General features: G+C 43.2%; 1 protein-coding gene across 2 annotated transcripts in view; it reads right to left on the bottom strand.

Annotated features, from left to right (window-relative positions):
• The window catches only part of ARHGAP24 (Rho GTPase activating protein 24), a 552,712-nt gene extending 538,180 nt beyond the window's left edge, over window positions 1–14,532 (bottom strand). The window contains exons 1-2 of one of the 2 annotated variants that reach the window (XM_053255944.1): window positions 14,214–14,532; window positions 3,135–3,302 (exon numbers count right to left, since the gene is read on the bottom strand). The gene's annotated coding sequence lies outside the window, so the exon portion shown is untranslated. Of the gene's footprint in view, window positions 1–3,134; window positions 3,303–11,934; window positions 12,026–14,213 lie in introns of those variants that run through there. The other variant, XM_053255948.1, reaches the window with a different exon arrangement.
• Window positions 14,533–16,488: the final 1,956 nt, after the last annotated feature.

Raw genomic sequence — 16,488 nt, 5'->3', positions numbered from 1 at the left:
TATTTGTCTTTATTCGCCTAGACAGGGGGCAAAACCAAATGGTTATGGTCTGTATTTCAATGTGGCCTCTGGATACTTGGTCAAACATGGAACTTTGAGGAAGCCAATGAGGCTGCTCTCACGCGCAGCCTAATCCAGGCTAGGGATGCACAGTCTGGGTTAGGCTGCCCATGAGAATCACTGCAATTGGGCCCAATCCTGGAGGTTCAGCACCACCTAGTCCGGCTTGTTAGCCCAACAGCTAGCCGAGGTTTAGGGAGGAAGCACTGCCTGAACTCAGGCTACTTGTTCGTGTGTGAGCTGGGCTGCTTCCAGCCCAGCCACACACAGAGACGAGCGCCTAGAGCACCCGTCTCTTGACGGAATTCCCCAGTGCATTGTACTTGTCATGCAGTGTATTGTGGGATTCCTGGAGGCCTGGACAATGAGTCCCGGCCTCTGTTTAACCGCACTGAGATTCATCCACGTTGCTCCCGGCAGCACCAGTCATGTGGGCGCATGGCTTGTGCGCCTTCCGGGCTGCGAGCAATCATCTGGGGGTAGGTAGGCTGAACCCTGCCTTCCCCGCCCACCCAACCTCATGCATGCAGCCATGTGCATTGCCCCAATGTCTGGTGGCTGACCAGTAATCCAAAAGGAGCTGAGTCCCAGCCATCTGAGCAATCAGTCTCCACAAGGAGAGGGGAATTGTAAATCCAACCAATCATGGCCAAGCTTGTGGAAATGTAAACACCTGTGCTGGGTTTATTTCAGGAACACCCAGTCCTTGGTCAAAGGGCCCAAAGTTATTTCTCCCTAAGTAGCTAATCTTCAGTGAGCTGTGGATAGGACTGTACGCTGCTGCCACGAAAAAGAAATAAGGTGACGTTTGGGAGAGAGGAGCAAAAACAGATAGCAGTGAGGCTGTTTGCTGGAATTATTTAATTGCAACAAACCTTATTTTGATTTCAATATATGGTATACCCTAGCTAAAGGAAAAGACTTGTGGGGAAATTGTGATGGCACAGCCAAGTTACCCTAGAAATCGTTGTCTGGAAAAGTAATGAAGGCACAGCAGCAACTGACACAGCAAGTGATGAAAAGAGACATGTAAATATTGGATCCCTTTAAAAGTGGATGGAAAGACAAACTCCTGTGATGCATCAGGGATATAAACCGCTAGAATGGCTTTGTGGGTCCACATTCCTCCCCAGTGCTACAGCAACACCCTCCGGCAGAAGTAAATATGTTCAGGAAAACACTAGTGGGAAAGCTCCTTACTCCTTCGAGATACAAATAAATCCATAAAGGTCACTGTTCATGTCTTTGTGCATAGTACTTCTCTTGTTTTATAGGTATCAAGCTTAAAAGAGTGGCATGGACAGGCATAGGCTGGGGTCCAGTAACTGGCAAAGGGCCCACCAGCCCAACATTCTTCCTTGGAATAAAGGACCCAAGAAAGTAACAGGTAACCCATTAACTTCCCCTGGCCTTGTCATTAGCTCAGATTGTCTGAATGTTCTCAAAGAATTCTAAAATAAAAAATAAAAAATGGAGTCCTTCCAGTTCTTTGAGAAAGTCTAGAAAGAGCAGGCCTTAAATATGAAGACTACCTCATCAGTCCTTCCTGCTGCTGCTCCCCATTCACCGGGGTGTATTTTGGGAAAGAGGGGAGGGAAGGAAAGGGCAGCAGAGGCAGAGAGGGTTGTTTAGAGGTAGAGAGTGATGCCGCTTGGATGAAGTATTACAACTCAGCCTAAAGTTTGGGAGGGTGTAGACTCATAATAGCCACCTAATGGTACAGCGGGAAAATGACTTGATTAGCAAGCCAGAGATTGCCAGTTTGAATCCCTGCTGGTATGTTTCCCAGACTATGGGAAATATCGATATCAGGCAGCAGTGATATAGGACGATGCTGAAAGGCATCATCTCATACTGCGCGGGAGATGGCAATGGTAAACCCCTCCTTTATTCTACCAAAGACCACAGGGCTCTGTGGTCGCCTGGAGTCGAAACCAGCTCAATGGCACACTTCACTTTACTTTAGAATCATAATGGCTCATTGTTTTCAGAGCCACGGGTTGTTTTTCCCAACCCCTCCATTCCCTATTTTGGCATAATCACTACAAGGACCAAGGTAGCATAAGAGAATTCTCCGTTCGCACACTTCTGAGGTGACATACAGATATATTTCATTCCAGAGCCATGTTAATCTGCTATAGCAAAATTAAACCAAGAATCCTGCAGCAACACCTAACAAATTTATTACACTGTGAGATCCACCCCTGAATTACCACAAAAGAATTGGAAAGGAATTATGGTGACATTTCCCTCTAATAATTGGTTGCATAAATTCCTGTGTCCCAATGGTTCCTATAGATCAGATGCAGTCCCAATTTTTCTAATACTGTACCTATTCCGGGTAAATCACTCCTAGTTTGCCTTTTTGGAAGATTTTGGGAGATGCCTTTTAAAAATGTTATCACTGTGCTCTAGAATATTCATTCTTCGGGTCTCAATCTGTTCTGTTGGATGTTTATAGCCCAGTTCAGACATAAGCCTCATTCAGATGTTATAAAATCACCCCGCTGTAGCCATGTACAGAGGATAAATAACCTCAAAGAAAGATTAAAAAGCCCAGGGGCATGGCTATAATTGAGCAGATGGGTTCAAAGAACCCAGGCCCCCAAACTCCTGAGGGCCCCCCAGCTCCACCACCACCCCTATTTTCTTCATTATCTTCCTTACTCGGAGAGGCCGCCGGGGAGAGGGGTTAACACGGGCCCCCTCTCCCCAGCTAAGCCCCTGAAAAAGCCCCTCTAAAACAATGGGTTTTCAATTGTTCCTTTAAAAACCATAGTGGGGGGAGTATGGTGAAGCTCATCTCCCTTCAATTTAGCCTAAATGTTATAGTCATTGTTTGGTGTTTTTGTTTTTGTTGTTTGTTTTTTTACAATGCCTTCCTAGAGTAGAGTACTTGCTTGCTTGGGTCCATAGCGATGTGCTTCATGGCCCAGATATGTTTCCAATTGTACTTTTAGGCAGACTCGCCTCTTCTCACATGCTTCTCCCACACTTGCATGGCTTAGCAACAATAAAGTCCCCCCACCCCCTACCCCACACACAAGTCTAGCACAAAAATGAAAAACAAGTACCTGAATCACTCGCCCCAACAGCTGGTTTCAACTGTTTACCTTTCCACAATGCAATTTTGAATAATTGCTGTAATCCTTCAGAATTCTTTATATTGTCTCATCTGGCTACAAGCTGACATTCAGCTAAGTAGTGCAAGGGAAAAAAAGGTAGAGGCCACACAGAGGATTCTGCATAATGAAGAAGAAAAAGAAAAGACATACCATCAAAGACTGAACTAGGCATCATGCCAATTGCTACATGCTGAGTTCTGGTGAAATTCAAATATAGAATGTGAAAATATACATATCCTATCTTCAGGGCTGGCCATAGGGGTTTGGGCACCATAGATAAAGTTTTACTTTGGTGCACCCCCACCCAACCAAGAAGTGCAGAGTCCTGGATTTAACTTGAGCCACGTAGGCTGCTCATTTGCTGGGTCGAATGACCAGCCCACATGGATCACCAGCCTGCATTGGTCCGAGTGGGAGAGAGTTCCCAGGGTATTACAAGGGCAAAATGCTAACACTTCAGAGATGAAAGATGCAGCTTTTAATTTGGAATTCCAGTCTGAGACCATTTCTTTTTGGAAATGAATGCTGAACCAGGAAATTCATGAGCATCAATATCATCAGTACCTGCCTCAACAGGGCAGATTTCCACATGTAGTTTTGATTTATTTATTATGTCGATACCCCACCCTTCCTCCAAAGGAACTCAGGACAGCATTCATGATTCTTCCAGATTTTCTGCCCAGGAACAAAAGGAACAGACTTCCTTCTTGATGCCTACTAAGGTTATGGCTGTCTCAGATGTAAACAAAGAAGGCTGCAGTATCTGGGGCCTTTTGTTTGGAAAAGAGGTGATTATGGGCAAACATGGTAGAGGTTTATAAAATTATGCATGGATTAGAGAGAGTGGACAGAGATAAAAAAAAAATTCCCTCTCTCACAACACTAGAACCAGGAGTCATCCCATGAAACTCAATGCCAGGAAATTTAGGACCAACAAAAGGAAGTACTTTTTCACACAGCACACAATTAATCTATGGAATTCTCTGTCACGGGATGTGGTGATGGCCACCAGCTTGAATGGCTTTAAAAGAGACTTAGACAAATTCATGGAGGACTGGGCTATCAATGGCTACCAGTCTGGTGGATACAGGCCACCTCCGGTCTCAGAGGCAAGATACTTCTAAATACCAGTTGCAGGGGAGCAGCAGCAGGAGAGAGGGCATGCCTTTATCTCTTGTCTGTGGGCTTCTTGTCTGAGAGGCATCTTGTGGGCCACTGTGGGAAACAGGATGTTGGACTACATAGGTTTGGGGCCTGATCCAGCAGGGCTGTTCTTATGTTCTGAAGAAGTCCTTCCTGGAAGTACCCACACCACAAACCATATCTGAGAGCAGAGCAGATAACAATGCCAGGGTCAAGAGGAAAGGGTTGGTCCTGACCAGTGTTCCTTCTAACAGGGATTCCCAGATGTTGTTGACTACAACTCCCAGAATTCCCAATGGCAATGGCTTTTGCTTGGGGATTGTAGGTGTTGTAGACAACATCAACATTGTAGTCAACAACAAACCGTCTAGAGACGCAAGTTTGGGGCAGTATAGAAATATTTTGAATGAATGAATGAATGAAATAAACATCTGGGAATCCCTGTTAGAGAGAACACTGGTCCTGACTCCTGCCACACAGTCCTTCCCATATTGGTAAATAGGTCAACACTCAGTTCTGAGGAGGGACCTGAACCTTAGACTGGTTTGGAGCTACAGGTGTCCAATCTTCATGGCTCTTGAGCTTGACCTTCAAAAGGGCTGACTGCCTGAGACTTTGTGTCAGCTTTGCAACAGCCTTTGAATTTTGGGCCTCCTGGGGAGAGGAGGACAACTCAATTGAATGCTTGACAGACGCATCCATTTTTATTTCAGCTGCATTCCAGGCGTCTCTTCTCCACGGAGCGAAACTGCTACGAGACCAGCTGTCGCTGAGTTTTAACTACAAAGGAAATTGCAGCAGGTGTTCCATATGGGAGGACTAATGGATCATTGTACCACCTGTGCTCATTCAATTGCTGACATAGCTTTTTGTGCCGTTCAGTTGTGCGAAGTGCAGAGTCTCAGCAGAGCAGGAAGGGTGAGGGACGGTTTCAGAAAAGCAAGGCGATAGCTGTGGGATAAGAATAGAACAGGCCTGCACCATTTGTGTCCTACCAGCTACATATTGTGGCATAGGAGGATTGAACCACCCAATTTCTTCTAGTGCCTGCTTGGGACTACATGAACCAGGGAGTCATCCAGCACCTGGCGGACCACAATTAGGATTCCCAACTATTTTCTAGGCTTCTCCTCCTGTGCCTCTAAGAGCCGCTTTATCTGCAGACAGTAGCAGGTGATAATGCTTGTCTCCAATCTGTGAAAGGTTCCGCAGGCTGATTTCTGCAGTTCAAGCCACTTTTGGATACTGGAGGGAACTAAGCCTCCCCCCCACTCCTGACCAGTTGGCAACTGTAGGAAAGGGTCAGCACAAAAACAAATGGAGGGAAGACCTCAAAGGTGCAGTCAGAGCATTATATTTGGCACAATGTATTTCAAGGGGTAACTAAAACAGGGATAACATACATATATTTTAGTGACCCATAGGACAAATTAAAGCAGTAGCCCTGAAGAACAGGGTTGCCAACTCTGACTGGTGCTATTTCTGGTGGGACACCACCACCACCCCCAACATTTTTCACTATGACAAGCCATTAAAATCTCCAGGATTGTTCTCTACAACTATGACTACAGATATTTATACAGTCATCCCTTGCCAACCGCAAGAGTTCTGTTCTGGGAAAACCTCGTGGTTGGCGAGCAATTGAAAAGTACTGGAAATGGGGTCAGGGGAATTGTGGTTGTGGAAAGATTTTTAAAAATACAGAAAAATCACCCAAAATCACCTAGAATCCCTTTAAATATATAATAGTAAGAGGAGTGATGAGGGACCCCTGAAAATCACTCCCTGGACCTCTAAAAATCACCCCCGAATCCCAAAAATCACCCAACCTCCCCAAATCATGAACCACCCCACAAAATCAACAAAAAATCTCGCCAAACTGTGTATTCTTGGATCGCTGTTGGCAAGACCTGTCACAATTTCCCAGTCATGGATACTCAAAACCACGATTGGGAAAATCGTGGTTGGTGACGGATGACTGTATATTGCTTTTCAACAGAAGTTGCCAAAATGGTTTACAAAGAATAAATGACTAAATGAGCTGGCTCCCTGTCCCAAAAGGGCTGACAATCTAAAAAGAAACATAAGGTAACAGCCACCAGATGTTGTGCTGGGAAGGGGCATGGCAGGAAAGCCTTTTCTCGCTCTTTTTCTTAGTAGCACAGATTTCTAACTGGCTCTACTATTTTTAGTTATACCTGTGGTGACGTGTTGAAAAGAAATACTTTTATAGCTGAAGCAAGATGACACTAATACGAGCGTATGTCTTCACCTCGTTTCAAGGTTACTTCCATTATTAACTGAAGTTCTGACAATGTTATCACATCTTATGGCTTTAGTAATAGTAGCAGTTGGAGATTAAAATTTAAAGAGCATTTAATTGTCAATTACTAGACTGTATTAGAAAGGATTTTCCTCTGAATTATATCAGAAATTGGAATAACTTGAACAGGCAATGGTTTCACCAATAAGTACTATTTTAAAAGAATATTTAGGATCGAGTTAATTCAGTGACTATTTGCGTTAATTGTAATAATTGCCACTGAAATCAATGGGGGAAACTACAGCTGTGTTAATGGCCATTCAATCATTTAGTTAGGGCCTGTTAACACGTTAAGTTTCTCTCAAGGAAATTCTTTTATGATACCTTTTCCAGTGGTATCCTTCTTTCCTTGGAGCATCCACAGCCAAATGGTGAAGGGCTTTAGCTCACTGGAAGAGCATCTTCTCCTGGAGCAGAGGTGGCTCATCAATGAGGCGAGGTGAAGCGACAGCCTCGTGCGGCACCTATGTCCTGAGGTGGCGATCCTGGCCATCCCACTCTACCCTCATGACCCGAGGCATCATTTCACCTGGCTCCTGCTGCCAACACCAATCCCCAGCTCTTGGCTACCCTCCCTTCCCTTATGCCTTCCACCCTTAGGTATCCATCTAGATAGATGGATGGATATATATCCATCTAGCTAGATAGCTGTAGATGAAAGGCAAGGGGTGAGGAAAGAGAGGGAGAGAAGCATCCCAGTCTGCTCTCTTCAGCCCCTCTCTTGCATGTGCATCTAGGTGGCCAGATTCTGGCTTACGGCCCATTTGACCCACGAGTATACCCCTTAGGTTCTGGCCACCCTGATGTGCATCTCCCAGCTGCTTGACCTTCTGGGCAGCTGGGCTATTAAACTCCCTGCTGATCTCCAGTTTCTATGCCCCACTGACCAGAAGGTTAAGCACCTGGAGAGCCTCAGGTGAAGGAATCAGGACCGACACAGCCCCTGATGCTTTTTCTCAACATAATATTATTACCACCCTGGTAGTCTACATTTCCTCCAAGAAGCTCCAGATGGCATATATCACATTTCCCCCCTTTTATCATCACGACCTCTATGCAATAGGTTAGGTTGAAAACACTGCACTTCGCCCAGGGCCACCTGAGGAGCCTTCTGGCCAAGTAGGAATTATAACCCAGGTCTCCCAGGTCAAAGTCCATCTCTACCCACTGCAACACACACTGGTACTGATGAAGCAGAGAGGAATCCTAACTGTCTAAGTGAGAGACCACACTTACAGGAAACTTCCAGGATGGTTTAAACTGGTCCTGATCAGCTGATGAGAGTGGTCTGACATGCACAGTTAGTCGAGGGCTATGTAAGTTGTTGACGGTAACGTGACTGGTGCATTATAAGGACTAGGCACATGTTGATTGGAGGGGTTGTAATCCGATACCTATGCATAAATTGCTGTGATTGCCCTTATAAACTCTGAGATTCTATTGTTCCAGGCTCCTCCCCCCCAACACACACACACACACACACACACTTACTGTGTTATTTGGATAAGTGGCCCAGCATGTCATAAATCAATAAAGCTTGACTTAAATGGAACCACCAGCCTTTACTCATTAAAGAACCTGTGGATTATTTCTCTGACAGTATCCATAGGCTTACACCGACTCATGACCTTAGCTTCCTCATGGAAGCTAAGGTCATTAAAAAAAACCCATCAGAATTCCAGAAGGACAACATAGCCTTTTAGCCACAGTCATTCTTTAAAAAAAAAAAAAAAAATTAAGTGAAGAGCCATAGTGGATACAACACCCATTTCAAAGCTGCCCATCCTTGATATGACTTCTTACATTAGACCCAAAAAAGGGGGCAGTTTTCACAACTAAAACAACTAAACTGGTACTGCAAAACATGACTCAAGGTAATCACAGTGAAGCAATCCTGTGCCTGACACCGAAGCCAGGTTTTACCGTGCTGCTACCATTTCTTTGGCAAAGATATGGTAAAAACTGGGCATCAGGGCCGTGCATCATGTCAGGTCCGACAGACATGTCAGACTGACATGCCTTCTGTCAGGAGCTGGCAAAAAAGCGGGATGCACGCCAAATAGGGGAAATAGGGTGAAAAAACACCATGCAAAGGTAATGTTCAGGGACCAGAAAATGACTATTGGTAGCGGAACCTCTACTAATACTGGAAAAATAACCAGAAATTCATATGGAGGAAAAAAGGCAATAGTATCTGTGAAACAAGTTCAAGATGCTATATTAGAATGAAACCATATCAATCAATAATCCAGTAAACTGGAACAAGTACCAATGGTCTGACAACAATTCAACGCATTCACATACCCAAATATTTGAACTCTAGTAGTAAATAAACGATTGTAGCAAAGAGTGAATATACATATAAACAAACACATGAACAAACTGCAAATGTATATAAGTCCATATGTGAAGTAATAATTGCTCCAACGTAGATGGCAATCCCAAACAAAGTTGAGGCGTTGATATAATAAATGATGCCTAAGCATGCACGTATAAAAATACAGCATCAAAAAAAGACTGGAACTTCTTGCCGAATTGAAGAAGATCCTGTGAGAGAGTCCTGTGAAAATCCTTGAGAAAGTCCTTGTAAAAGTCCTTATGGGTTAACCCGGGATTCTTAAACCCATTTCGGGTGGTCCTTCGTCAGAGAATACATTAATTCTGTAACAATAAGATAAAAACTAACAAGTCTCACAGGCCTCCTTCCTTTTTCATTATGGAGCTTGCAGATATTGTTTTAGAGGAAAGTTTCTTTAGATTTAATGAGCAATTCTATCTTCAACATAAGGGCATTGCTATGGGCAATACCATGGCTCCTAGCCTCGCCTGTCTTTTTATGTCAGAACTAGAGGAAGCCACTATTCTATCTCAAGAATGTAACCCTCTTTTTGAGTATATTGCCATTTATAAACGATATGTGGATGACATTTTTTTGATCTTTAAGGATTGCAGGAAACTTCGCAAATTTGATCAATGGATCAATTCGGTACATCCTTCTATTGAATTTAGTATGGCTTCGAATCCGCATAGAATAGCGTTTTTGGATACCTATATTAATATAGGATATGATAGATCCATCTTTTTTCAACTTTCTCGTAAATCCACAGATAAAAATATGCTGCTCCATTATGAATCTTGGCATCCTGACCATCTGCGTAGAGGACTTCCTTATGGTCAATTTTTACGCCTAAAGAGAAATGCCACTCACAATTCTGATTTTGAGAAAGAAGCTAAAACCCTCACGGAACATCTATTAGACAGAGGATATCCGAGACAGGTTATTAGTGCAGCCAAAATGAAAGCAAGCAAGAAAAGTAGAGGTGGGCTACTGGAGGAGAGACCTTATAACGATAACAAAAACATTAATCGTCTTATATGGTCTTCAGACTTTACACCTTTGAGTTTTAAGATCAAAAATATTATTCGCCAGGAATGGCGTATTGTTAAAGATATTCCAGGATGTTCATTACCACCTATTTTTGCTTTCAGAAGAACTAAAAATATTAGAGATCATTTGGTAAAAGCTGACATGGGTGGCAACTCAGCAGTGCATACGTCCCCATTAGGGTTTTATAGTTGTGGCCATTGTGCCACTTGTGCCTTGGCTGTGGAAATCAATGAACTATATGTTACCAGGGGAAAACGGATAGTCAAATTATCATTCTTTGCTAACTGAAGCAGCAAAAATATCATTTATATGATTACATGTCCCTGCGGTTTAAAATATGTGGGTAAGAGTACCCGGGCAGTGAGGACTAGAATTCTGGAACATCGTTCCAGCATAAAGCATAATGTTTTGGAAGCGCCTCTTATGGAACATTTCAGGAGTTTCCAACATTCTCCTGAAGATATCAGGTTCAGTGTAATTTTTAAATACCAACCATGGAAATTTGGACATGAGAATATAGACCAATTACTCTTAAGAATGGAATCCACCTTTATATATAGATTGGATACGGTTTTCCCAAATGGGCTGAATTCAGCTTGTGACATGGCAGTGTTTTTGTAATTTGTTCATCTAGTTACATAATTACTGTGGAAGGTTGGCTATATATATGATTTTCTTATTAGAATTTGATTGTCACCTATCTTCTTCATATGAGAGCCTTGCGATTTAAAATTAGGAAGAACATGTTACAAGCTATATATCACATGTTCTACTGCACTTCACAATGATGGTTGTCCTTGGGGATAGTGCTCATTGAAGTAGTTGACTGCTATACTCTTTTAATAACATGATATACTAGTGATCTGAAAAGCAGAGCACACTGAGGGCTAGTTTACTGCTTTGGCAGTTTTAGCAGGATGCTAATGTTGCCAACGTGATAGATAAATTGTATTATTTATGAATGTGGCAATGATACACAGCTACTTCTTCATGTATTTACACTGTTGTGAATGTCCAATTTGGAGGTATTTTCATTTGTTCAGATTTCTCTTGTTTGTTATCGGACTGTAATCCCGTGACCCCACTCACTCTAGCCTCAAAAAACTAAAAATTACCAATTCCAGAAGTACCCACACCATTCATAGGACACAGAAGGGATTGTTTTTTCTTCAAAGTCTGTTTTAAACTGAAGGCAGGTGTGCATGTGTGTGTGTGCACACGCATCTAGAGCAAGGCTGCTCAACTTCAGCCCTCCTGCAGATGTTGGCCTACAATTCCCATAATCCCTGGCTTTTGGACACTGTTGCTGGGGATCATGGGAGTTGTAGTTCAAAGACATCGGGGGGGGGCTAAGTTGAGCAGGCCTGATCTGGAGCAAAGATCAAGAAATGTGCAGCCCTGTCCCCACCCAGTCAAAAGTAGGTCAGCAAGGCAGGGTTCTGACAGACATATTGGATCTCTGAAACAACACATATCATGACCATTGGGGAGGGCCAACATGGCCCCCCACTAATAGTGCTACTGTCGGGTTGTGTCAGAATCCAGTTTTTTGGACTATGCACGGGCCTACTGGGCATACAGTGAAATTATCCCAGATGCACACATTTTGCCTGAGATCCATAATCAGCCTGGATACCCACATGTCACCATGACAGTTTGGTCAGGACGATCAGCACTGAAACTGCAACATGACCTCTATGTGAGGAGATCAAGGGCCATAGACAATTGAAACCTTCTTTTGTATTTGAATGCATATTTTCTTCTTTCAAAATCCAGGTGCTATTGTTAATGGAAGCAAGTCTCTTCAAGACAAATTCAGATGGTTTGAACCAAACAATAAGTTATGAATAAAGAGGATTTGCCTGCTTCTTTGTACTATAAGGTAGGAGGCTTACCTCTTGCAAGCTGGTGCTTAATACAAATTTCTTGGATCAAGATCTGGAATTTCTTCACCTGCCTTTTCTTGCATTATTGTACACAACATTACAAACTTCCATTCTCCCTCCTTACCTAAGACATAGAATTCTATTGTTTCCAAGCAACAGAGGTGAAGAAGAATGTGTTGTTTCAAGTACCCAGGAAAACAGAATGTTCCTCTTCAAAAACACAGAACAAGAATACTCTGATAATTTTAAACTTCCTGGATGAGACAGGTTTGGAAATGCTTCTCATTCATTTCTACAGTTCATCCACAGATTTCAACTTATGGTTTAGTTTCTCCATTGATTTCAAGCATGTGTAGATACTTCTTTTCTCAATCCAGCTAATGCTCAGTCGAGTCATAAAAGAGTGACAGTTATATAACTTGCCTTGCTATGAAAGAGAGGAGAGATTCAGGGAATCTTTCCTTGTAACATTTTCAATAAACCACTGTGCCATTATGAGTAACATCTTCATGCAATAATGATTGATAACAACCCGATTTTGATGGACAATAGGCCATACCTCACCCAAGCCACACATATAAACCTTCCACCAAATGTCTTCATTTGTGTAACTTTTAATCAATTAAATATATTGACTAAAGTTACATTCTTGTAACTGGTATCTACATATTTTAAATAGAAATTTGCATTTTATATATTTGTTAGGCACCTTGCAGACAGTACTATGGAAAGGCAGGATTTAAATACTTTAAGTATATACTATCTTGTTTATTTGATAAAAATCAGAACACATAAAATATTTTGGATATTTGTGGTATTTTAAAGCTTAGTTGAAAATATAAGAGCTCCAATTTTAAATCTCCTACCAAATACACACGTAAGAACTGAAACAGCCTCAAGGAAATATTTACCACCTTATTGATTTCCTTGAGGCCGTTTTAATTCTTACACCTTCAAGAAGCAAATTTCACACTGCAGTCAGAAATGGCTAACTTCCTTTAGAGTCCAGAAAACTTCCACTAGTAGCAGTGGCATAGCTGGGGGAAGGGAGCCCATGTTCACCCCTGGGGGCCCCTCAGAGTGAGGGAGAGAATGAAGAAAATAGGGAGGGGTGGAGCTGGGGGGCCCTCAGGACATAGGGAGCCTGGGTTCTTTGAACCCATCCGCTCAGTTATAGTTACACCCCTGACTAGTACTGTGAAACCTTTTGCAAAATGCAAGCAGTAGGCCTGTCACTGATGGAACAAGGAAGATCTGTAATGAGGGAGGAAGGGAAAGAATTATCTGTGCCAGAGAATAATATGGTTGGCAGCTGTTTGCAGTATGTGGAGGGGGCACATGCATAAAGACTGGTGCAAAGAGGCTACACATGAATAAAATGTTCTAGGTTTATCAGAGGAAAAGCATATATTGCTTGATGCCTCTGTGCATGACATCCTATTTATATGATAAGAGTTGTATTCTATCTAGTGGTCTTTTATGTTTTGTGATTTTAGAAGTTTGTCCAGATGGGAATCCTGTAGAGAGTGGGGGCGGGGGGAGGGGGTGGAGTCAGAAAGAAAAGGGAGGGGAAGGAGAGGGAGAAAAATGGAGTTGTTTCTGAATGTCAATATTTTTAGTTAAGTCTAACTTTTAGTTAAGTCTAACTAAAAGTTAGTTAAGTCTAAAATTTTAGTTAAGTTTAACTAAGTCTTCGTTAAACCAAGTTAAATCTACTTTGTGTTTATGAGGGAAGCAGCTATAAAACAGATAGTAATCTGGCTCATGTTGTCCCTCATAGTGTCTTGGATGCAGAAAAGAGAGAAGGATGGGTTTGTAGAGGTGGAACTTTGCAGAGGAAAAAGCTTTGCTGAAAGATGATTACTGCTCTCTCATGCATTAAGACTCTGATCCTATTGACAGGAACAATTGTCTTACAAATGTAGCACTTGCATTCTGCCTTTCTTCTAGGAAGTTCAAGGTAGCACACAGTCTCCCCATCTAAGCACTGGCCCGATCCAGACCTGCTTCGCTTCGGTAAGGCCGTTGCATCATGTTCCCTTGAGCCATGGTGCACAAATGGCAGTGCCAAAAAAACGGCAGTTTGGATGCAGAAAAGAGAGACGGATGGGTTTGTCTCCCCATCCCATGCAGTCTCCCCATCCAGGCACTGACCTGACCCAGACCTGCTTAGCTTCAGTAAGGTTGCTGTATCATGTGCCTTTGTGTCATGGTGTACAATACGGCAGTACCATTTACTAGCCGACCCCACACAGAGCATCTGTGCGCTCGTCGGGGCCGGCAGTTACCTCTCCTCCCCAGTCTCTGGCCATCTCCGCAGCTGGGCCCAGGCTGCCGGACCGAGTGCCACCTCAGCAGATGGGCCCACCGCCGGGCCAAGTGCCGCCTCTGCAGACGGGCCTGCTGCTGGACCGAGTGCTGCCTCCACAGATGGGCCCGCCGCCGCCCCCTGCCTCTGCAGATGGGCCCACTGCTGCGGCCGCCGCTTGCCTTTGCGGCCGGGCCACCACCAGGCTGTGTTGTCTCCGCCGGCAGGCCCGCCGGCTGGCTGAGTGCCACCTCCGCAGACAGGCCCACCGCCGCCACCGCTTTCCTCCACGGCCAGGCCTGCCACCACCTCTGGCCTCCTGGGTGCGCCTCAGCCAATCAGGCACTTCCGCTGCCCAACCAATCAGCTGGGTGCTGGGACGCACATTCCAAGGCACACCCAGGAGAATTAATATAATAGAACTTATCTTATTTAATACATTTCTGTACCACCCAAAACACAAGTTCTCTGGGTGGTTTACAAAACAATAAAAACAGCCAATAAGAGGTTGAAACATTTCAACAATTAAAATTAAGAAGTTAAAACTATTAAAACACAATTAAAACTGTGTTGTCTACAGTGACAACTTAGTTTTTTACCCTGTAATATGCCTGAAGTCCCAGAAACACACATTGCCCAAAGGGAGTGGTGATTCCAGCTTTTGTCTGCGGGTCTTGACCGGTTATTAAGGACTTGTGCCCAGCATTTTGCCTCATGCCCTAAACATTCTCACTGCCAGTGAGCAACAGTAATTGGAACTGATTAGACAAGGAAGTATTTCTTAAACACTCTGAATCTGCTGAGAACTTGTCAACAAGTAGGCTAGTCATAGGAAATTAGCAAAGATACTAACCTTGATTGATTGGCTAAGTGACAAATACAATAATCAAATAGAATACTTTTTACATCAATGGACAGAAACAGCAGCAACAGTAGTTATGGCAGAATGAGTGCGGAATGAGTTTTGTTCTAGGTGGCAGTATCAAGTCTGTGTGTGTGCACCTGCATTCAGAGTGGGGTCTTCCTGATTCAACCTGAGCGGGATCTAAAATTAACTGAGCAGACATCCAAAAACTTGTGAGCTCACGCACATCTTAGAGGGAGCACTGCCTACATTGCATATATTTTTACTACTTGACATTTCACGTTAGTTAAAAAATAAATAAAAGAATTTTGAAGAAAACTAATAATAATGATAATGATAATGATAATAATAATAATAATAATAATTCGATTTCTATACTGCCCTTCCAAAAATTGCTCAGGGCAGTTTACATAGAGAAATAATAATAAAAATAAGATGGATCCCTGTCCCCAAAGGGCTCACAATCTAAAAAGAAACATCAGATAGACACCAGCAACAGTCACTGGAAGTACTGTGCTGGGGGTCGATAGGGCCAGTTACTCTCCCCCTTCTAAATAAAGAGAATCACCATGGTAAAAGGTGCCTCTTTGCCAAGTTAGCAGGGGGTAACATGTTAGCACTTTAAAAAAAGATTACAAATATTCAAAATTCACTAACCTTCCTTTGTTTGTTTGTTTGTTTGTTTGTTTGATTTCTATACCTCCCTTCCAAAATTGGCTCAGGACGGTTTACATTAAAATAAAACTAAAATCAATTAGCTGTTAAAATAAAAAACTATAAAAACATAAAACCATTATTAAAACATTTAAAACAAATTTTTAAACCCTGGAAAACCAGGACAAACATATAGGTCTTAAGGGCTCTCCTGAAGGCCAACAATTAATACCAGGAGTGCATTCCACAGCCCAGGAGCAGCTACAGAGAAGGCCTGCCTCTGAGTCGCCACCAGACGTGCCGGTGGTAACTGGAGACGGACCTCCTCAGATGACCTTAACGTGCGGTGGGGATCATGCAATAGAAGGCGCTCTCTAAGATAACTAGGACCTAAGCCGTAGGGGTGTGCACGGAACTAGCTGGTCCAGTTCAGTTCGAATCTGGACTCCCCTCGAACCCTCCCCCCTCGGTTTAGTTCGGCGGTGTTCGTGAACATTTTTTTAATTTTTATTTTTTTAAAAAAAATTATTTTAAATTAAAAAAAAATACAATATGATTTTTAAATACTTAACCCTTTCAGGGGATTTGTTGGAGGAGGCAGCAAGGTTGACTGAGGTTCCCCCTCCCCCGGCTGGCCTCCCTTCACACTTCTTTGGCCCTTTCAGGCCTTCCTCCTCCGGCACGGTGGCCATTTTGGAGGCCACAGCATCTGTACAATTGGCCTCTGCGTGACATG

Source organism: Hemicordylus capensis, chromosome 5 (genome assembly GCF_027244095.1).
Source record: "Hemicordylus capensis ecotype Gifberg chromosome 5, rHemCap1.1.pri, whole genome shotgun sequence".
Taxonomy (NCBI): domain Eukaryota; kingdom Metazoa; phylum Chordata; class Lepidosauria; order Squamata; family Cordylidae; genus Hemicordylus; species Hemicordylus capensis.
Note: the sequence above shows the minus strand (reverse complement) of the source record. Positions and strands in the feature narration are given on the sequence as shown.